This window comes from Anas acuta, chromosome 11 (assembly GCF_963932015.1).
Source record: "Anas acuta chromosome 11, bAnaAcu1.1, whole genome shotgun sequence".
NCBI lineage: Eukaryota > Metazoa > Chordata > Aves > Anseriformes > Anatidae > Anas > Anas acuta.
This window is the reverse complement of record NC_088989.1, coordinates 16,020,223-16,042,921: the sequence shown is the minus strand read 5'-3', so window position 1 is coordinate 16,042,921 and position 22,699 is coordinate 16,020,223. Positions and strand designations below refer to the sequence as shown.

Sequence of the window (22,699 nt, the reverse complement as noted above, 5' to 3'; positions counted from 1 at the left end):
AAAATCATGGAGAAGATGGTTCTCGAACGTATTGAGGCGCACCTGGGGGACAATGCAGTCATTGGTCCCAGCCAGCATGGGTTTGTGAAGGGTAGGTCCTGCCTAACAAACCTGATTTCCTTTTATGATAAGATCACCCATATGGTGGACCAAGGGAAACCAGCTGATGTAATTTTTTTGGACTTCAGCAAGGCTTTTGACACGGTTTCCCATAGGATCCTACTGGATTCTCCTCAAGAAACTGGCACTCTCCTCAAGAGAGAATGCAACTACAGCATTCTCCTCAAGAAACTGGCTGCTCTTGGCTTGGACTGGCGCACGCTTCGTTGGGTTAGAAACTGGCTGGATAGCCGGGCCCAAAGAGTTGTGGTGAATGGAGCCAAGTCCAGTTGGAGGCCAGTCACTAGTGGCGTCCCCCAGGGCTCGGTGCTGGGACCGGTCCTCTTTAACATCTTCATCAATGATCTGGATGACGGCATCGAGTGCACCCTCAGTAAGTTTGCAGATGACACCAAGCTAGGTGCGTGTGTCGATCTGCTCGAGGGTAGGAAGGCTCTGCAGGAGGATCTGGATAGGCTGCACCGATGGGCTGAGGTCAACTGTATGAAGTTCAATAAGGCCAAGTGCCGGGTCCTGCACCTGGGGCGCAATAACCCCAAGCAGAACTACAGGCTGGGAGAGGAATGGTTGGAGAGCTGCCAGGCAGAGAAGGACCTGGGAGTGATGGTGGACAGTCGGCTGAGTATGAGCCAGCAGTGTGCTCTGGTGGCCAAGAAGGCCAACGGCATCCTGGCTTGTATCAGAAACACTGTGACCAGCAGGGCTAGGGAGGTGATCGTCCCCCTGTACTCGGCTCTGGTGAGGCCGCACCTCGAGTACTGTGTTCAGTTTTGGGCCCCTCGCTACAAGAAGGACATCGAGGTGCTTGAGCGGGTCCAGAGAAGGGCGACGAAGCTGGTGAGGGGCCTGGAGAGCAAGTCCTACGAGGAGCGGCTGAAGGAGCTGGGCTTGTTCAGCCTAGAGAAGAGGAGGCTCAGGGGTGACCTTATTGCTCTGTATAAGTACATTAAAGGAGGCTGTAGCGAGGTGGGGGTTGGCCTGTTCTCCCATGTGCCTGGTGACAGGACGAGGGGGAATGGGCTGAAGTTACGCCAGGGGAGTTTTAGGTTAGATGTTAGGAAGAATTTCTTTACTGAAAGGGTTGTGAGGCATTGGAACGGGCTGCCCAGGGAGGTGGTGGAGTCACCATCCCTGGAAGTCTTCAAAAGACGTTTAGATGTAGAGCTTAGGGATATGGTTTAGTGGGGACTGTTAGTTTTAGGTCAGAGGTTGGACTCGATGATCTTGGAGGTCTCTTCCAACCTAGAAAATTCTGTGATTCTGTGACAAAATGTCCACCATACAGCTAAATAAAAACATCATACGATGGGTGAGCAATTGGCTAACGGGCAGGGCCCAAAGGGTTATGGTGAATGGGGCTGCGTCAGGCTGGCGGGCGGTCACCAGTGGGGTCCCTCAAGGCTCCATTTTAGGGCCGGTACTTTTCAATATTTTTATAAACAATCTGGATGTAGGAATAGAAGGCATTTTGAGCAAGTTTGCTGATGACACCAAACTTGGAGGAGTTGTGGACTCGAATGAGGGTGGAAAGGCCTTGCAGAGGGATCTGGATAGGTTGGAGAGCTGGGCGATCGCCAACCGCATGAAGTTCAATAAGAGCAAGTGCCGGGTCCTGCACCTGGGATGGGGAAACCCTGGCTGCACGTACAGACTGGGCGATGAGACGCTGGAGAGCAGCCTAGAAGAGAGGGATCTGGGGGTCGTGGTAGACAGCAAGTTGAATATGAGCCGGCAGTGTGCCCTGGCAGCCAGGAGGGCCAACCGTGTCCTGGGGTGCATCAAGCACGGCATCGCTAGTAGGTCGAGGGAGGTGATTGTCCCGCTCTACTCTGCGCTGGTGCGGCCTCACCTCGAGTACTGTGTGCAGTTCTGGGCACCACAGTATAAAAAGGACATGAAACTGTTGGAGAGTGTCCAGAGGAGGGCTACGAAGATGGTGAAAGGCCTGGAGGGGAAGACATACGAGGAACGGCTGAGGGCACTGGGCCTGTTCAGCCTGGAGAAGAGGAGGCTGAGGGGAGACCTCATCGCAGTCTACAACTTCCTCGTAAGGGGGTGTCGAGAGGCAGGAGACCTTTTCTCCATTAACACCAGCGACAGGACCCGCGGGAACGGGGTTAAGCTGAGGCAGGGGAAGTTTAGGCTGGACATCAGGAGGGGGTTCTTCACAGAGAGAGTGGTTGCACACTGGAACAGGCTCCCCAGGGAAGTGGTCACTGCACCGAGCCTGACTGAATTTAAGAAGAGATTGGACTGTGCACTTAGTCACATGGTCTGAACTTTTGGGTAGACCTGTGCGGTGTCAAGAGTTGGACTTGATGATCCTTAAGGGTCCCTTCCAACTCAGGATATTCTATGATTCTATGATTCTATGATTCTATGATCTGAAGCGGCTGTAAAAGCTTTATTTCGCAGCATCGCTGTCTTCCCTGCTCGCATTCTAGGCACGGTGTTTCTGCTGACAGCATCTTCCACCTCCTCAGCAGAAGCTGCTTCTTTCTTTAAACGTAGTACAGGCTGGACGCAAAGAAAGAAACTGTTAGCGGTGCTTTTAGCTATTTAAATGGGGAGAAAAACAGCCACTGTTTCTTTCTTTGTCCAGGGCAGCCACGAATGCTTGCGTGACGTGGGCTCCTCTCCCACGTCCTTAATTGCCAAGCCGCTAGCGGCTCTGGTGACGTGTCCCGTGGGTGTCTGTGCAGTGACGGGGCTGCCTCACCCCTGTGTACCCCAGGACAGACATTTGGGGGGCTCTTTGCTGCTACCACAGGGCGCAACCTGCGGGTCCTGGGGCAGGCAGGATGAGTGCTGCTGGTCCCGGAGGGTAGGCCTGGCCTGAGAGGAGTTTGGGGCTTAAAGCAGGCTTGTCCTGCCCCAGCCTTCTCCAGAACCTGTGTGCCTGGCTCTGGAAAGCCGTGACAAGACATAAAATGACTCGCAGCTTGCCAAGAGAGCTGCGGTGGTGGAGGAACGGCCGCCTCAAGGGGCTGAGGCCAGGCACCATCACGGGCAGGACTCGAGAGACGAGGCACGATCTTGGCACAGACAGAGAAGGGAAGGGGAAGCACTGCTCTGCTGGGCCTGAGCGGTGCAGCCCCAGGAGAAAAAAAAAAATCTGTGTTTCCTTCCGCTGATGTCCACGCTGAAGGTGCAGAAGGGTTCCGTGCTGTTGCTTGGGTCAGCCTTGTTGCCAGGTTGGGAATGTTTAGCCTCCCGGTGCTTCGGTGCTGTTGGGCTGCACTCAGAGTGTGAGCTCTGGGTGTTATTTCTCAACTACTGCGTTATTTGAGCGTACAGACCCGAGATATTCTGCGGATAGGTGATTTAAGCCACGTCAGAACCAGCGCTGTGGCGTGTGCCAGCGTCGGACGCCCGTTCGACTGGTCGGGCGGAGCAGGTGAATTGAATTTGGTGCTGGGTGGCGAGGTGGTGTTGGGGGAAGAGCTAGGCTAAGGAGAGCTTCCTCTTGCTCTGCCCCTTCCCATCTCAAATGGCCGCTTCCTGGGGAGATGGGTTCGTTGGGAGGTTAACTACAACGTTACAGTGAGGATGAGGAATCCTCTTTAGTCCCGTAGGTATTTGCTGCCAGGCGGCAGCGTTGATTTCAGAAATTGTATTTCAAAAAGGAAAAAGAAAGGAAATCTGTATTCTTTGACATACTCTCTTTTCTCGGAGAGTAGATGTAGGAGCTTCAGCAGTGCCCTTCCTCCGGAAACGATTCCCAGTGTCTGCTCAGACACTGAGGAGGAAAATGGAGGAGAGCCACCCGCTATAAATAAAGGAAAGAAGGGCTCATGGATTAAGGGAGAACCACTACTTCAAAAATTGGTGCTCTCTACAAACCGGTTAAGGGTTTGGGACCTGCAGGTGCTGCCTACACCTGTGTGCGTTGCAGTCGTGCCTGTTGCCACTGAGCAAAACAGGGAGAGCTGCTTTGTCGAACGCGGCGTGTTAAAGCACGTGCCGCTGCCTGGAAGAAAAGCACGGACTTCCCTCGTGTGGGACTTCTTCCCTAGCGATCTGTGGTTTACCTGATGGTTTCCCATAAGCTGTGAATGTTTAAAAGAAAAAAAAAAACAAAACCAAAACCCAACCCCAGCATTGAGAGTGGTGAGGCAGATCCTCACCTGGGGACTCAGAGTCAGCGGTGACATCACCATGCGAAGCATTGTGTGCGCTTCGGGTCGGGGCTGCTGCGAGCCTCGCAGCGGGGTGGGAGAGCAGATCAGGGGTGCCTCTGTGTCAGCCCTGTGCCCTGGTGGCTTCGTGAGCACTGAGAGTTTGACTCCTGTGTTCCCAGCTTTCGCTTGCGCACCTGCGGTGTGGCAGAGCCAGCGAGCTGCTTCCTCAGCTGGAGGAGGAAGAGGAGTGACCTCAACATTGCCGAGGTAAAGCACAATTATTGAAAAGATTTGGCAAAGATGTGGGTTGTAGCAGCGCGGCTGCTGCAGCTGCAGCAGATCCTGGAGCATTGGAGAAGATAGAGAGGGGTTTCTTGGTGAAAAGAATGCTGTTAAAAGCGTTTTCATGCCAGAAATTAGGAGAAACGCCTCTGTTGTTTGACATCCTCTATTGACCTGGCACATTGGCATTACAGCGTACCTGGCACGCTGTTTGTATGAAAAAAAAAGTCTTTTAGTCAGGGCAGGCCAGAAACCTGCCTTGGCACTTCCACATGGCAGCAATGCTTACAGAGCCTGCATCCTGGCTGCCAGGCCAGGATCTAAATCCGATGGTGCTGTTGGTAAACTGAAGCTCAGGAAGCGCTTCTGGGTTTTTCTGTACTTCCATGTGAATTTTTACCCTGTGAAGATGGTGTATTAAGCTATTTTTGTAACAACAACTAGGTTTAAAAGCAGTTTCAGTTTAACATCTACATGCTTGGGTGTTATTAACAGAGCTTTGTATACTGAGCTGGTGCTTGGTAGGAGAAAAACCATAAATCTTCCCTGGGAAACTTGGACCCCCTCAGCTACATACTGTTATGAGGAAACTCAGATGAAAGAACACACTTAACACATCAGCAGAGCTGCTGTGCTCCTGACCACCAAAGGCACCTTTTTCCAACACCGTCATACTGGAAGTTGATGCAGCTGGTTCCATCCTTAACGTGGGACTGTACAGTGCTGTAAAAGAAATATTTTTTCACAGCTTTGGAGAAAGTGAAGCAGAGAAAACCCCACCTAACCACTGATACCTGGACCCCAAAATGCCACAGACTGACAGTGATGCCCACTGGATATCTCCTGATACCCTGCTGCCTTCTGACTGCTCCAGCAGAAGTCCCGTTTGAATTAGCCAGCAGGTCCCTCTGAGTGGCTTTGCTGAAACTCCTGCCGTAGGAAGTATCCTACGGGAGCCAAGTTGCTAAACTGATGTGTGGTTTTCCCTTAACCCCCTCAGCTCTGACTTTGCAGCTCCTGACGACCCTGCCAACGTGTGCAGTGTCACCGTGTGCCAGCTAGGTGCCAGCTGCCATGGTTTATAGATCGTAAAATGAGTGATTTGGGACTCGTGAGCACTGAGAACAGGTTAGCAATTGCTTAAGAGCTTTACCTGTGTCGCTCTGGGGCAGGGAGATGGGTGAAACATCTTAGGCTTGAAAGTGATTCCCTGCAGAGGGACGTGCTCAGATCTGCACAACAGATCTGTCGTTTTGGTCACCTTATTAGATCCCTGCTTGAGAGGTTGCTTGCAAGAGTCGATTCCTCTTCACCTTGATGTGTCAAGCTAAAGACAAATCTGTGCCGAAGCACTGTCTGATCAGACGAGTGCCTCAGTTCAGGATTGTTCTTGGACAGCTCCAGAAACACCAGGACGATCAGCGCCTTCAGGAACAGATTAATTGGATCTTGAGGCTGTCATAAAACAGGTCCCTGACGTTTGAAGACTCTTCCAATAGTTTGGGCCAGCAAGGAGCAGCTGTAGCTGGCGGCTGCGGTAACTCGGGGCTCAGAGTCTCAGAGAGCGTGCTGAAAGGTGCCCCCCAGCTGGCTGCTGGAGGAAGCTGAGGCAGCGTTCAGCTCTAACCTTTGCCTTCTTGGCTGGCATCTTTGCACTCCTGCTGTCAGTGGGTGTTGAGTGTCCTTCCCCCCAGCCTCAGCACGTGCCCTCAGATGTAGGCAGCATTTAGCAGCTAGAATTCACTCCAATATAAAGAGTACAAATCATGCGTTTTCTGCTTTTGCTTTGAAACTCTTAGCTTGAGGTTTTCCTGCAGGCCATGAGGTTTCTTGCAGCAGCAGGGATGAGTTCTGTTAGCAAGAGGTTGTTCTGTGCTTCGACTGTGGGAAGATGAATGGTTACCTGTGCACCGCGAAATAGAACTTGACACCTAGCACACCGCACTTGCAGCCTGTGGGGTGCTTTAACAAGCAGGTAAATCAGCAGAGGCTGTTTTGCAGCCGGGGTGATGCTGGGTGATTACAAAGCAGGGGCAGAACAAGGAGTTTCTAGTGTTTGTTCTTGCTTGTCATCCGACTCTCCACTTCCACTGTTCTTTAGAAAAAAAAAAAAAACAAAAAAACCAACACAAAACAAGGGGTAAGCATCTTAATATCTTTACTGTAAATGGAAGGCACAAAACAGACCAGCAACAGAGACTGTCCAAGAGAAATACTTGGTGCTTTATAAACAAACAAGGAAGTACCCTTAGGTGGGTGTGATAATCCTCCTCTAATGCGTTTTTGGAGTGCAAAAATAGATTTGTTCCTTTCTTGCTCTCCTCTCCAGGACAAAGGCAGAATAGGCAACTGCAAAGTTAGACCAGGGAGGTCAGTTTGTTCCATACTGAGAAAGACAAGCCTGTAAAACAAACTAGACAGATTTTCTTGGTACTATTCATCTTCCTTCAGCAAAGGCAAAGCTTATGACACTTGTTGGTGTGTATTTCCAGACCCCCAGCTACTGGCGCTGTAGCGCATCTCTAATTCTTTGGTACAAAAGGTTCAAAATCTCTTAATGCAAAAATTTTACCAGCACCCTGGAGCAAAAAAAAAAAAAGAAATCTAAAAATCTTACCAACTTCTATTACAGACCTGCTGAGTGCACCAGAGTTACTAATTTTTATTCAGGCTTTCAGGGGCAACTTCAGTTGGTTTAGCGCCTGGATTGCCGTGTTAGCAGATGTCAGTTTAAAAAAAAAAAAAAGCTTTTGAGGTCCTTTTTAAAATGAGACTGCTTTTTTGGAATTTAGGGCTGCGAGGTATCCTTGGTTTTGCTTTCTTCCCATTCCTTAGACCAGATTCATTCAGATTCTGAACAGCGCTCCCGGTCTGTTCAGGAAACTGGAAGGCAACAAGCAAAATGATGAGCTCCTTGGGCAGTCAAAAGAGCTAAATCTGGAGAGTGTTTTGAGTCAAACTTCCATGCTAAGGAGCACCAGTAATTGTTAGAAGTAGATGCAGAGGAACCTGCATGGCACTGGGTGTGTTTCTGAAGTTGCTAAAGGTGCGAAGTGACGATTCCTATCCATAGTAAAGAAGAGAAGGAAAGCTTGCACTTAACTACTGTTTTTATTCCCTTTGTCCAGCAGTCAAAAGCAGTAACTAATATGAGAAGCCAACTTTTCCTCTCTTTATTTTAGATTTGGGAAAATTCCCTGCCAAAAAAACATTTCCTGGAAAATTCACTAGTGTTTGTGTGAGTAAAAGGTTCCAACCTTTGATTATTAATTTGTAAGAACTATTTCATCCACTTTTGTCCAGAAGAGTCAGAAATAATTTGCACAGAAATGTGCAGCGTTTTCATGAAAGGATTCAGAATCACTCTAATTTGAACTTTATCTGGTCTGGTTGCATGTTTTGTGACATTTAGTGTCTTTAAAAAAAAAAAAAAATTAAAATTTCTGACTTCATCTCAGAAAAAAGAAAAACAAAATGCTTGTGGCTAAATAAAATCTGTTGCAGCTCTGCTCATCGAAAAATCATTGGCTGTTAAATTGAAGAAGACCTAAGTCGTCTTCTCTAACCTTTCATGATCCTGCAGCAATGGATGAGGATGGAGATATGGATTAGGGAACAGCACGTGATGGCAAACCTGTGGTATTTGCTACAGCGCAGAAAGAAAAACCCAATTGCTTCCAAAAAATCCAACTAATTCAAAATCCTTGGTATCATGCAGCCATGCCACTGGCAAAGTGAGCATTCCCCTGCCTCTCAAAGCTTGCTGTACCCTTGATCTGCTGTCTTCCTGCTCTTAATTGATTGCAACTCTACGTGTCTGATCAGGGCTACGAGTTGTTCTCGCTATGGAGATCATACAACATACACTGTGCACGCTTGTGTGTATAGATCTGTTTATCCTGTATGCATGTACATACGTATGCATATTTGTGTGCTGGCCCCCAGATCACTCATGTTACAAAGCATCGGCCTCGAAGGCATACTCATCAAAATCTTTTGTAGAGCCTCCATTTTTTTCTAGTTCCCTCAAAATGAGAGAATTTTTACGCGCTCTCTGTGTCGAAAAGGCAAAAATTCTGATTTTCACTGTCGCTCTCGCTAACTTTCTCTCACTCCCTCCTCGTGTGTGTATCAACACAGATGTGTGTATGCGTATGCACATCTGTGGATTTATATGCACTGGTATGTTTTTTGCTGTACAGGTAATAAAGACAGGGAAAGGTTTTTGTGTTTTCTTAATAGGTGAAGAAATCTTGAAGACCAGAAATTGGAACATACTGAATTTTAAATTAAAAAAAAAAAAAAGTTAGATTGACCGGCTGTAGAACATGGAGCCTCATTTTTGCAGCCACTTTGAATCACGAGTTCATCTCTAAATGCGCTGGGTTTTTTGTTTTTGTTTTGTTTTGTTTTTTGGTTTATATTGTTTTGAAGAGCTAACTAACCCTGGCTGTCTCCAGTCTGAGAGAGCATTCAAATGGACTTGCTTCCTCTATTAGTTATAAGCTGTTTAAAAGCGCATGCTATGTTTGAATTGTGGATGAGAGGTTCCCTTGGCAAAGTGAGGGGGAAAATTCTTCCTACCCCTTTATTAATAATTCACGGATTCAGTCTTGGTTCGGCCTCCAGGAGAAGTTAACTGGAAGTCTTTGAAGATCTGTAACTTTGCTGAGGTTGTCCAGGTAGGTGAAATGGAAGACCCACAGTGCCTGCAACGTGCTGTTTAATGCGTCCTAACTGTGTTCTAGAGAAGTTATTTGTAGCCAGAGTTGATTATTGACTTGCATGTATGATCAGGTGGATTTTTAAGGAGTGACTCCGTTTTCAGGCTTCCAGATGTGCTCCAAGTCATCTTATTGAGGATGTGGAAGAGAACGCTTGCTGACAAAGCTCCTGGCAGCTTTAGGGAACTTTCATATTTAGTTAGTTCATGTAACAGCTGATTTCAAGGCTTTGCTCTCTTCGAGAGACTGATAACTTGATTTGATGAACTGAAGAAAGCTGGAAAAATGTTGGTTCCTCATTATTTTTCACTTGTTACTTTCTTCAGGAGGGTTACTTTTCAAAAGAAGATTTCCCTGCTCACAAGCCAGTAGAAGACTTTCAGCCCAAGCAAGGGTGAAGACAGCTCTCTCCAAGAGCAGAGGAAGTCCCTGTGGAGAGAAGCCGAGCTTGTTAGCAGAACTCGTCGGCATGTCTAAACAAGGAGACGATTGCTACTTCTATTTCTATTCTACCTGTACCAAGGTATGGCTGGCTTTCCTTTGCTTTGCTTTTTTTCCCCATTTTTTTCAGGAAGGAGTAGATGAGGAGGAGGAAGCACACTGGTCTTTGGTTAACTTGAGAACCAGATAGATTCTGAATTCAGTTGTAGCAACCTTAGGCAGCAGCATGGCCATTTTTGAGGCTGTACTCTATTTTCCTCGTTGGTTTCCTTTTGGTTCCAGGGAGACAAATGTGCCTACCGCCACTGCGAAGCTGCTCTGGGCAATGAGACGGTCTGCAAGCTGTGGCAGGAGGGTCGTTGTCTCAGGAACGTCTGCCGATTCAGACACATGGAAATTGACGTGAGTGCCTAACGATGTGTTCTCAAAATCAATCAACAAAAGCATTTTTCAGTGCCGTAGGTGTACTGATTGTGCTTGTGCAGGATAGATTCGTTTGCTTCAAAACCATACTGGTTTCTGTTACCAAGAGAGGGGGTGGGAGGAAGCAGAGGGAAATAAAATCCTTCAGATAACGCTGTTCTAGCTGCCTGGGGTAGGAAGTGGGGAAAGTTAAAGGTGCAGAAGAACTAAGTGTCCAAGAAGTAGTTCTAGACAGGGTTAACCTAGGCAATTTCAGATGTTCTTTTTCCCTCTGAATAATGCTAGTATAATCCTAGGTGTATTAGTTTAAGCCACCCTCAACTGATGTCTGAGAGTGCCTGTCTTCTCAAACTGAATGATGACAAATCTAAATGTGCATAGTGGTTCCAGCTTATGCAAACTTTGTGAATATGCCCAGAAATACTCCACTGAACTGAGAAACTGACCTTTGGAATGATGTTTCAGCACTGGGTTGTGACAGCTGTCATGATCTGGAGCTGCGCATCTCTTTGCAAGCCTCAGGTGCATGTTATCACGAGCTTTTCTTTCTTTCTGTCTTCAGAAAAAGCGCAGTGAGATTCCTTGCTACTGGGAGAAGCAGCCGGGAGGCTGTCAGAAAGCCAACTGTGCTTTTCATCATGCAAAGGGACGTGACATCGATGGACAATTCTTCCCACCAAGCAAGAGTGAGTTTAGGTCCTTTTTCTTGAAGCGCTGAAGACTTAATTTGGAGTATTACTTAGTGGGTGCCAATCCTGTAGGGGGCATCAGGTAACTGTTCATTTGTGAGTGCAGGAAAAGGTCTGCAGCCATAGGTGTACTGCACCGAGTGTACTGCTGGTGTTTGTTTTCTGCTTTCGTGCTCAGCTTCTCTTGGCTTTGTGTGATGTTTGCCTTGCAGTTTGCTTCCTGTTGTTTCATCTTTTGCTGGGTGGCAGGGAGATGTGTTGTTGTTCGAAGGGAAGTCATTGTTGACGGTGTAAACAGTGATGGGATGGGCAAAAGGAGATGCTGAATTCGTTGTCTGTGCGGGTTATCTGCCTTTCCTACCATCTCTTTGCCAAATTGTGGTCAAAGTTTTAAACTGCCATATTACCGATGATCCTCCTCTTCCTCTAGCTACACTGCCAAGTCCGCCTGAGTCCGCGGACGATGCTTTGAAAGTGGCTCAGATGTCACTGCAGCAAAACAAACTTTCTGTCCAGTCAAATCCCTCTCCACAGCTAAGGGGGTGATGAAAGTGGAAAACTCTGAAAATGTCTCAAGCCCTACACACCCTCCAGTTGTAATCAATGGTGCAGATGATGATGAAGATGATGATGGTGAGCATGTTTTGGTTCTTGGAAGGAATTTGTGCTGTAAATGGTTGTGTAAATCTTTGGTTCTTGAAGGAATCTGTGCTGTAAATGAATGTATAAATCACAGATGACCTGAGGTCTGACTAGCGATAGGGCAGGCAGTGTGGCCAGGTCACTGGTGGCTTTGTCTGGCAGTCAGTGGACAGAACCTGAAACGTTGGAGGAAAGCTTAGAACCACTCCTGGCTTTAGCTGGTCTGTTGTGTAAAGTTCTATGTGAAACTAGGAAGGAAATTTCTTTTTTCTGTCTGAAGAGCAATGTGTTGTGTAGTAGTTAAAGCTGCAGAGAGAATCTAGAGTCCTAGATGTTTTGTCCTAGTGTATTCTACTTAGGAGTTCATCAGGTCAGTGTAGCTGTTTAAAAAACAAAACAAAACAAAAGAGCAACAAAGTTTTTTATATGAAGCATGGGCTGAAGTGTCACTGCATGAGCTACGTAATCATGAACAATCTGGTCTATGCATAACTGAATAGATTTTTCCCCTTCAGACCAACTTTCTGAGGAAGGAGAAGAAACTAAAACTCCCGTCCAGCAACCAGCTGCGGAAGGCAAAAATGGATTACGGGTGATTTCCACTCGCAAAGGCAGTTCTACTGCTACTAAACAAGGTATTCCAGCACCTTAGTAGGATAAATCAGAAGAACTTGACAGTTAACTCAAAAGCAGTGTGGTGTAAAAACACAACAGAATGTAGGGGTGCTGAATGGACTCGGTTATTTCCATGATCTCATTTCTGCCATTCATACCATCATGTGCCCATTGGGTCAGAAAGGTGAACTCCTTTTCTTTACTTTTGGAGAACAAAACAGGGCCACAGCGTGGAGTTGAAATGGCTGCACGTGCAGCCTTGCAACCACTGTTGATAAGCCATATCTAACGACAGAGGGATCTAATATCGTGTAAATGGATTAAAATTAAAACTACATTTTTAAGCCTGAAGGATGAAAGGAGGGGCAAAATGCCCTTGGTTCTCTGGCTCTTTCACTTGTGAGGAGTGTTGACAGGCTTTATTCTAAATACTTCAGAAAGTTGCTGAGCGCTAAGAAGCCTGAGGAGCTGTGGTCCTCAGTGAGTGCCTCTAAGCCTGTCTCATGAACTGTTTCCTGTTTTCAGAGGGCAATCTGAATTTTGGAATAAAAACACTTGAGGAAATCAAATCGCAGAAGATGAAGGAAAAACATAAGAGACACGGTGGTGAGTTAATATTCCCTACTTTCCTATCCTGTTCACGGCAGGTGATGGTGCCTGGGAGCTGCTTGAGGGACAGACTTCCATTTTTAGCGGGGGGCATCAAGCAACCTGATTCTCAGCCAGCTGGTATTCTAAATGGGAGTTCAAAGGGCAACCAGAGGCAAATTAGTCACCTCTCTTATTTACATGCTCTGCTTGCTGTATTTTGGACAGTAACAAATAATTTAAAGTTTTTTGTTCTTTCTGATAGTTTTTTATGTTGGGTAAACTTCCTTATGTTTTGGTTGCTCTGAACAGAAGGTTCTTCAAGATCTTCTCTTCGTCCCATTGATTCTATGATTTTTTCTGCTCTAGAAAAGGAAAACGTCCAGACAGTGGTGAGAACTGTGACACTGTCTTCCAGGAAAGGTAATAGTGAATGCTTTTGTTTTGATTTCATTACTCCTAAACTGGAGGGTTAAGCAATAATTAAAACAATTCACCCATGTTAGCCTTCTGGTGCTGCCTTCTGTTCAAAACGTGCTTTTATGCTTAAAGTCCCTGGTTGTACTGGCAAGATTTGGTGCTCAGGTTAAGTGCAGTGGCAGGAGAAAAAAAAAAGTGTCAGTATGCAAATAGGGGGGTAACTGAAAAACAGAAGAGTAAGGAGAAGAAAGAGCTGTAGAAGACAGTGCTGTATAAGAAGCAATTTCGGAGGCATTAAAGAGGCTGCCAGTGGCAGGTGTGGACACAGTATGACAGGAGTTTGTGTATAAATTGTTTAGAGCTGTGCAAATGCCTTTGAAAGGGAAAAAAGTGTGGAAGTACTTTTACTCGTAGACATTCACCTTCGAAAGGACTATTTGTCAGCATTTGTACCTAATAATATTCTGCTTGCTTATGCAGCTTTGTTCTGCACAAAGTATAGCTGTCAAGCAGACTCAGATTCACTCTCTACTATCTCAGCTGGAATTTGAAGCAAGCACTGAGACTATTAATATTTTTTTCCTATGTTAATTATAGTTAAAATATGAGTTTATGTGGTTTAGCTGTCAAAACAGTGTCTGACATGTTGGAGATGGCCTAACAGGATAATATTTCTGTTGGCTACTGGTTTCTGTGAAATAGAAAAAGAAAATCCCTTTTGTTTTAGGGGAGGAACCTGTGGTTCGACTAGATCTTGCTGCTAGACAAGGAAAACGGAAAGCCTCCGCGGGTAAGAACTTTTTATGAGCTGTTACGTAGGTGCTGCCTTCTATATATGACTGCATTAAAGAGTATTTTTGATGTATGAAAGGAAAATATGTTGCAGTGGAGATCTGTGTTGACTGCAGAAATGGTCAAAAAAAAAAAAAAAATCATTTATCAGCTGAAAGGCAATTCTATGAAAATATGCTTGAAAAATAGAAGCTTATTGTTGACTGTTCTCAAAGCTTCCTGCAAAGAAAAGTTCTTACAATATTCCTTGTTTTCTCTGAAGATGATGTAAGCACCCTTCCAGTGAAGCGCCGCCTTGCTGAAAGGCTGGGGAAGAAGGTAGAGGCTCCGGGAAATGCTGACAAAGCACCCAAGAGAGATCCAGGTACTAACCGGGCATCTGGATTGGATTCCTGGGTTTTGTATTTAGTCTTTCTGTTTGTCCTTTTCCAGTGATGTTTCTTTTTGCATGTTGGCTGAGGTGGTAATCACTGGGGTTCAAAGTTCCCTTTCCTGTCTTGTTTTGCAATGTGAACCTGAAGTTGACATTCTGCAGCCTCCCTAATTCGTTCTTTTTCTGTTTTGCAGTTCAAGTTGCCAAGTCTCTGAAGGACAGGCTGGGATTACCTCCGAAACAGACCAGTACTGAGAGAGGTAACAGCTAGATATTAAATATGCTTTCTCCTCCTTCCTTTCCATGAACTTGGACTGCTTTCATCCATCCCTAAAAACTAATTGAAACAAAAACAAAGAACTGATGCCTCTTGCTTGAGTGCTGAAGCTCTTCTGACAGCCACTATCAGAAATCTGGCTCTAGGTGTGTGTTTCTTTTCTACTTGTGCCTTGTCAAGGTTTTTAGCTGCTTCTGTGAACCGTTCCGTACGATTAGAACAGAACCACTGCCAGGAGCAGGAATTTGAAACGCAGTCTGAAAAAGTACTAAAGCAGCATTTCTGTGTAGCAGTTCTCTCTGGATAGGGCTGGTCTTCAAAATACAAGTGGCTCAGCGGAGGAGGAGAATGTTGTTCTAAGGATATTGTTCTAAGATGCATTATTGGGAACACTCAAGATTAGTTTTCCTTAGTGCTCTGACAAATGTTGGAGACTGAAACTATTGCTGGACTCTCTTTAAATGTTGGTGCTTCTCCTCATTTCTTGATGATGACAGGGAAGGCTGCTAAGCCAATGGGAGAGATCCATGTGAAAACACTGGAGGAAATCCGTCGTGAGAAAGCTCTTCAGAGACGCGAAACTCAAGCCAAAGCCGAGGCTGAAGGGCATGGTAAAACTGAAGATTCCAGCGCAGGGGCAAGACCTGCTCGTGCAGCTCCCTCAGCACAACCCGGACCTGCCCCAGCAGAGCAGAAATCTTTATGGAGCACAAAACTAACAGGTGCTCCATAAACAGATGCTTTAATGCCTGCCCCAGTGAGGTGCTTCCCATCTTGAGCAAGTTCAGTTTGCTCAGGATCTGCTTCATGGATAATTGCTGAATGGATTGCACATTGTAGCCTGTCTCTCTCTCTCTCATGGGGCACAAGGAAATAAATGCACAAAGGAAACAAGTACCCAGCTTTCTTTATTTCTGCCGTTGACCAAACTTTTTTTTCTCTTCTTTTTCAGGTGCTTTAAAAAAAGAAAAGAAGGCAGTGGAATTGAACCGGCCTTTTCCTAAACTTTCCTCTGTACCTGATGTACAGGTGAGTCCTCTGTGAAGACACACATACATTCGTACAATTTCTGATCATTCTGACAAGTTTGGTTACTCACCGTGTGCCACCGTCTTGAGCGTGTTCTTACCCTTCAGCACCTGGTAGGAGCTGCAGTGCAGTCTAAAGCCTATCGCCAGCAGCATTTCCAGACAACTCTGTACTCCTCAAACTTGGAATCAGTCTGTTTATACCACAGCAACAAAGAAACCCTGTTAGCACCAGCTGAAATCTACACAGTTAACGTGGAGGGAATTCTTTTTGTTCTTACTGACTTGATCTGTCAGACATGAAGGATTTAATACAGAAGGCCAGAGTTCTGTGTTCAAGGAAATCAATCTGTCAGTGGATACTGTCTAGGGGAACTTGTATGACTTTCTGCTGCTTAAAAAGAATGGGATAAATAGATGTACAGCAGAACACCCTAGCTGTTTAAAGAAGCTTGCCATAGTGGATATTGCAGATATGTGAGACTGTGTCCATAGTAAAGCATGGCTCTTGTTACAGGCAGAATTTTAGGGGGAAAAAAAAAAAAACACAACAGTAACCTGAACGATATTAATACGCTGTTCCACATCAAGACCATTTTGGAGGGATTGCTGATCAGATTTTCTTAACGAAATCTCCACGGATTTTTTTTTTTTTTTGTCCTATTCATGCACTGCTTTTCTTTCCTTCTAGCCCACTCAGCAGAGTGGAAGTCTTAAATGTCCAGAGAAGAGCTTTGAAGAGAGACGGTGGGAGAAGTGGCAACAGAGAGAACAACAAGAGAAGCTTGGGAAGGAGGAAGCTGCTGTCAAATCTACTGCTGGCTTCTTTCATACCGAACCAGCAGGGAAAGTGGCAGCTCAATTTCAGGGCCGGGAAGCTAAAAGTAAGTGTTGAAGGTTAAGAGTTCCTTAGGTTGTCTTCTGAAATACAGACAGAAGATGACAATTCTCATGCTGTAACTCTGGCTGGGTGCATTTTGCCACGCAATGCTACGAAGTGAAGTGTGTACTTTCTTTTTCTTAGTTTGTTTCTTTTCCTGCCAGCCAGATGTTAGGTAAGGAACGGGAGAGTAGAAAATGACACTACAAATTTGGACTTTGTAGAACAACTTAACTGTGGGACATTACTGCAAGGGTGAGGCAGCTGGTACAACAGTTGCATACACTCTTGTCCTACTCTAACTGCTGCTTTTTCCTTTCCTAGAGGGAGCAGGACTTGAAATATAAAAGCTGTCTATATTTGTGAACCTAGCTTGCACTTAGGATTGCTATGTGTCTGAGGTTTCCCTTGTCCTGGATTCTTATTTACTGTAGCTATTCGGTTTCTGTGTTCCTTTGTATGGATTGTTGGTAGACAGAGTTTACTATGTGGAAAACATTCCTGAGAATCCAGGCAATGGCGGTGCAATTCTGCTGGCCAAATGCATTTAACTGTGTAGAAGGACTGTGGAAATGATGAAGAGAACCTGGATTTTTCCTGAGGCAGAGCAAGACTGTATCAGTTCTCTCTTCCTTTTACTCTAGCCAACTTGATGACATCTGCGAAGCCTTCGGGTGGGAAAGTGACTTTCCCCAAGAAGAAGGCACTGAAACGTAAGGCACCTGGGAGTTATCCCTCTGCCATAGGAGCTGTGGAACTCCGGACTGCCTTGGATGCTGACATGATGGGACCTCCAGCCAAAAAAGCAGCCATGGTAAGGCCAGGGGCTAATGCAGAGATGGATCCCTTGTTAAATTTCTACCCTCCTCTAGGAGAAAAGGTGGAAAAGGCAAACGTTCTGCAGGCCTTCTGTTTCCTTTGAAATCCAGTAGCTGTCTACAGGATGCTTGTAGAACCCTTCTGTATTTATGAGCTGAATGGCACTCTTTAACCGGTACTCTGATGCTGTGATTTCTCTGGTGGGGGGGATTTTGTCCATGAATGCCATGTTCTTAAAAGACACAAGATCATGAGCAACCTCCAGGTGAATGTGAACTTTCTTCAGGAGCACCTTGGTTTTGTATTTTGGCCACGGCTCCGCAATGCCAGAGGAGAAGCAGTGTGGAGGAAAAAGCTATTAAGGAATCTTTTACCCATGTGTCATAAATACTGTTTTGCTGCTTTCTAGGGTGTTTCAGACGTGCCGGAGCACATCCCAGCCATCAGACTTGAAGAAAATGCCCAAAACAGGTGACAACCCCAACTTGTTCTTTTTCTTAATCAGTGTATATCCCCAGGGAAACATAAATTCTGTCACATGTGGGAAAAAAGGAGGGTTCTGAGATCATTAAAGCCCAAATCCATCAAAGGAATAAGTCACCTGAAACCACTTTCTAGCAGCTAGCAGGATTGCTTAATTAGGCTTTCTTTAAATGCTGCAAGTCAGCACAGCTTTCCAGTGACTTCTTGGGTTGTCTGAATACCTGAACGAGAAGGAGGTGAAGTTCTACTTCCTCATGAGGTGATAGATGAGGAGTAGTGTCCTCTGCCTTTTGGTCCTCAAGAATGCCACCTCAACTCCAGGTGCCCTGGCTTCACAGATAAAGCCCCAGACTGAAAAATGTAGCTGGTAACACATCGGGCTCTAAATGTAGCCCTGGGTTGATTGATAACAATCCCTGTATAAGATTGAAGCGTAGGAGGGCTTGCCTACAGTTTTAAGAGCCGGTTTGCAGAAAAGGGATTTCCCGTTAAGAAATGGCATATCCTGATTGTTCTTTCTTGCTCTCCCAAGACCTGAAGTGCGTCTTGGAAGCCCGGCAAGATTAGAGGAGCAGATGGAGACCTCGACCTCAGCTTCTTCCCAGCTAGAAGAGGCACGGACACGCCGGCTGAGTTCCACAGGGAACGCGCCCTTATCTGTGGATGACGATTTGGAGAAGCTACTTTGGGAAATCTCAGGAGGCAGACTGGAAGCCGAAATCGACTTAGACCTAGGGAAGGACGACGATGAGCTCCTCCTTGAACTCTCCGAGATGACTGACAGTTGAACTGCATAGTCCTATGGTATATTAAAAAAAAAAAACAAAAAAAAAAACTGTTCTTCTTGTTGGATACCCCGAGGTGATCCTTTTTCTAACTGAGGCTTTGCAATGAGACTTAAAGCACAGTCTGAACTGGTAGAAATTGGCAGGATCTGCACTCAGTTGTCCTAAATTTTCCTGCTGCTCAGAGTTAAGGGCTTGTGCATCCGTTCTGTAACTATAGGTGGCTACCTTCGCTATTGAGAGGACAAAGCACTTCTTTTGGCACAGAAAGATCTCCATTGGCACGCCATGGTGGCTGCAAATCGATCTTCTGGTGGAGCAATGCCCTGAAGGCTTAAACATAAAGCTTCTTCCTTCCTCCCCCCTTGGCACAACTCGATGTTGGGCACATTGTAAAGCTTCGGTGTTCTGATTTCTCGGACAGTTGATAGCCAAATCCTGGAGTTACTATGTCAACTCTTGACTTTTACTCGTGTATGCCATTGTTTTGACTGTACCCGTGTCAGATGATGAAGCTGTAGGGGTGGGAGGGAGCAGAATCGTTATTCCAGTGTGTTGTGGACTGAGCTTGCTGCCAGGAGTGGGGGTGGGGGTCAGCCCACCCAGCCTTACTTTCAGTTATCAGGGATGATCAAATGGTGAAAAGCAGCAGCTCTGCCATGCGGCTCCGCTACCCCCACTCCCTTCTCTTGTGCTGTACCAAAGTTCCCCCAGGCTTTGGTTGGTGCTTTTTGCTGGTGTGAGGACTCCGGGGCGAGCAGTCGGGACTCTGCCGCAGTCATGGGGTCGATGAAGGGTTGTTTAAGTGCCTCTTGGTTTTCAAAATTGCTCCCCTGAGCTGCTGGCTCTGCTGCCTGCTACAGCAAATGTTCGGGTGCCATCAGCATCGCGCTTGGGCGTGGGCACTGACCCTGCGGAGGACAGAGCTGAGATTCGGGTGTATTGTGTACCCTGCCACCAGCCAGCATTTTTTTTCCCCTAGCAGATCAATTTTGAATTATTTTCCGACCTTTTCGCGGCACGGTAGGCTCTTCCCGCTATGATTTGTGAAGCTGTGGGGGCCCTCAGGCATTTGCTGCTGGTAGAGGAAAAGCGCTTGTCGAATTTGTTGTAAATACTTAATGTTTGGACAAAAACACGCTTCTGTGTGTGTGTGTGTGTGTGTGTGTGTGTGTGTGTGTGCTGTGACACCCCGGCCCCACCAGGGAAAACCTCTGCTGACGAAACTGCTGCTGGAGCTCACGCAGGCCTTCATCGTGCCGAAGGACTTCACGGGGACTTCTGCCCTATTACCCCTTCACTTCAGGGCTAAGAGCATCTTTTGTGGATCCAAAGCCTTTTTCTCACCCTTTCTTTGCAGCTGAGAAGCATACAGGCATGGCACCAAGGCTCCTCTGTATAGACCACAGCCTTGTTCTTAAGCACCCAGCTTTCAGGACGTTTTCAGGACAAGAGAGCCTATAGTTGGGATCCAAAGCCGCCTTTATCACCTACACCCTCCGTTTTTGGACCCAGGCTCTCACTTTTAGGGCCCAAAGCATTCTTTTTAGGCCCTAGAGTCACATATTAAGGCAGAAAGCCTCTTCCTTGGGCTCCAAAGCCTTGATTGAAAGGATAAACCCTCCTTTTGACAGGATTGTTCTTGCTTACACGTCAATCCCACAGAGCAGGCTGCCATTTCCAAGGGGCAATTCCCTATTTTTAGGGTCCACAATTTTATTATAAGATGCACCATGGCCTTCTTAGATGGCAAAGCCGTATGTGAGAGGAAGAGCCCTGCTTTCAAATCCCCAAATCCTCATGCTAGGAGCCGAGGCCTGAATTTTAGGGTCCAAACATCCATTCTGAGGAAGCAGAGAGTGGAGTGTGCACCACGCTGCCCTGACATTTTTTGGCCCCAGCATCACATATTAGGGCAGAAAGCCTCTTCCTGGGGCTCCAAAGCCTTGTTTGAAAGGATAATTCCTCCTTTTTAGTGGCTAACGATTTCTTGTATCCCCCTAACTCCCTCTCTCAGCCATCCAACCCGCAGGGCTCAGGACTTGTTGATGCTCTAAGGAAAAGCCTGAGGAGACAGAGAGCTGTGTGTCCAGCCCACAGGGCGCCGGACAACAGGCTGGCCAGGACAAGGAGACAAAGAACAGGCAGGCAAACAGCGCGAAAGAAGCAGGAAAGCTGGAGGAAGAGGTTCTGCCTCTGTTCTGCCGCTGGCTGGAAAGCGGATCTGAGAAGGGACAGCCTCGTTCGCAGCTGCTCGGAAGAGAGCCCCAGCTCGTGTCTGGAATGCTCTGGTGTCCCCAAGGCTGCCAGCACTGGGAACAGCCTGTTGATGGCGGTGCCTCCCCTTTCCTGGTGTCGCAGAGAAAGGGAAGCCCATGCAGGACCCCGTTGGGAAGGCCTGCAATGCCATGGGAGGGCCTGCGTGCTGGAGCAGGGCAAGAGAGCGGGGACAAGCGGCAGAAGAGGCTGGAGAGGGGGGAAAGGTGTCCGCAGGTTGCTTGTAGCTTCTCCCTCCCCTGGCCACTTAGCGCGAGGCGAAGCACAGCCTGGACACTGGCGATTCGGGTGCAGAGCTTTATTCGGACAAGCTGCCGGCCGGCTGCCAGTCCTCACCCCCCCGCTGCCCCGCACGCCGGGGGGGCCGCCCCCAGCCCTGGCAGGAGGGCCGGGACGGTGGTGGGGGCCGGGGGGGTGGTATCCACGGGGGCTGGAGGGCGCTGGGCCGGTCGCGCTGCAGCCGGCTGGGGTGCGCTCGTCCAGGCCCGGGTGGCGGCCGCTGGCGCTGGGCCCGTCTCGGTGCCCGGGCTTCCGAGGCTGCGGAGAGGCGCCTGCGGAGAGAGGAGGCTGGGCAGCACCCGGCGGCCGCGCTGCAGCACCTCACCGGCGGTGCTGCAAGGCCAGCGGCAGCCGGCCGACGGGGAGCTGGGGCGAGAGACGGCCGCTCACTGCTGTCTTCTCCTGCGCAGCCGGATGACCCCGCAGCACAGAAGCGTGCCGAAGAGCAGGGAGCCCACGATTGCCGCCGCGCTCACGAGGCAGTGCTTGCGCACGGCGGCACCGGCCGAGGCACTCGCGCTCCTCTCGCCAGCCGCACCTGGAGGAACAGCTCTGGGCCTTAGCGCGTCCTCGCGCTGCTGGGCAGCCTGCGGGAGCTCTGGCAGTGCCGAGACGGTCGCTCTCCCGCTGCCAGCCTCTCCGGGAAGAAGCTGCCTTGCTAGCAGCAGAAGGCGCCGCCGCCATGCTCGCGGCTCCCGCTTACGGGCTGCTCAGTACCTGGATTCTCTTGAAAAAACTGGAACACCCCGGTGTGGCGGGCTTCTCCGGGCTCCGAGAGCACTGCCAAGAAGGAGAGAAAGGGAAAGCCTCAGCACGGCTTAGGCACAGAGGATGCCGAAGGACAGGCGGACGGCCGGGCGGACGGAGAGGCTCCCTCTGCGAGTCCGTGCAGCCCCCTGGGCCGCAGGTCGCAGGAGGGGTCCCACTCGCTGCTGCGGTGCTGCTTTGGGCCCCTGGGGACTTGGGCAAGCTGCGGGGCTCAGGTGCTGCGGGAGGTACGCTCCGGTACGGGTCACGGGCTGCAACTGGCTGCTGTGGGAGGCAGGCGATCCCCAGCCACAGGCACAGAGGCCCGCCAGCATCTCTGGCACACTGCTGGCGCTGAGCTCCGCGCGCCAGAGCCCACAGCCCTCCTCCAGAGCGCTTCCAGGCTCCTTTGGCAGCACCTGCTCTGTGCTAAGCGTGCCACCGGACGGCAATTACCTGGCGGGACGGTCGCTGGCGCTGCCTCTGGCGCTCCCTCCGAGCCTGGCAGCGTGTTTCCCCTGGGAAGCGCCTCCTTCTGCACAGCCTCTCCGTCCGCCCCTTCGGCAAGAAAGCGGCACAGTTGCACTGGGAGCGACCGCTCCTCAGCAGGAGGATGCTTCTAGCTGCAGCAGGCGATGCTTCTCAGCATGCACACGGCTGTAGCCAGCCCCTCAGGCTTCCCCGTGCTGCACACCCACCCTGTGCTCCCTCCAGTTCCTGCAGGATTTCCTGCAGGATTGCCGAGGTCCTCTGGGAGCTTTGGCCTCTTCTCGCTTGATGCCTTGCTCTTCGAGGACCCAGCGCGGAAGCTGGAGAGCCGTCGCCTACAGCCACACCTGCAAGCAAACACAGAACAGAGCAGCTCCCACCAAACAGGGCGGGATGCTTCTTCCC

The 22,699-nt window shown here is 48.4% G+C and overlaps 1 pseudogene; it reads left to right on the top strand.

Annotated features, from left to right (window-relative positions):
• Nucleotides 1-2,509: 2,509 nt before the first annotated feature.
• LOC137862377 (zinc finger CCCH domain-containing protein 11A-like) lies at nucleotides 2,510-21,334 on the top strand (annotated as a pseudogene).
• The last annotated feature ends 1,365 nt before the right edge of the window (nucleotides 21,335-22,699 follow it).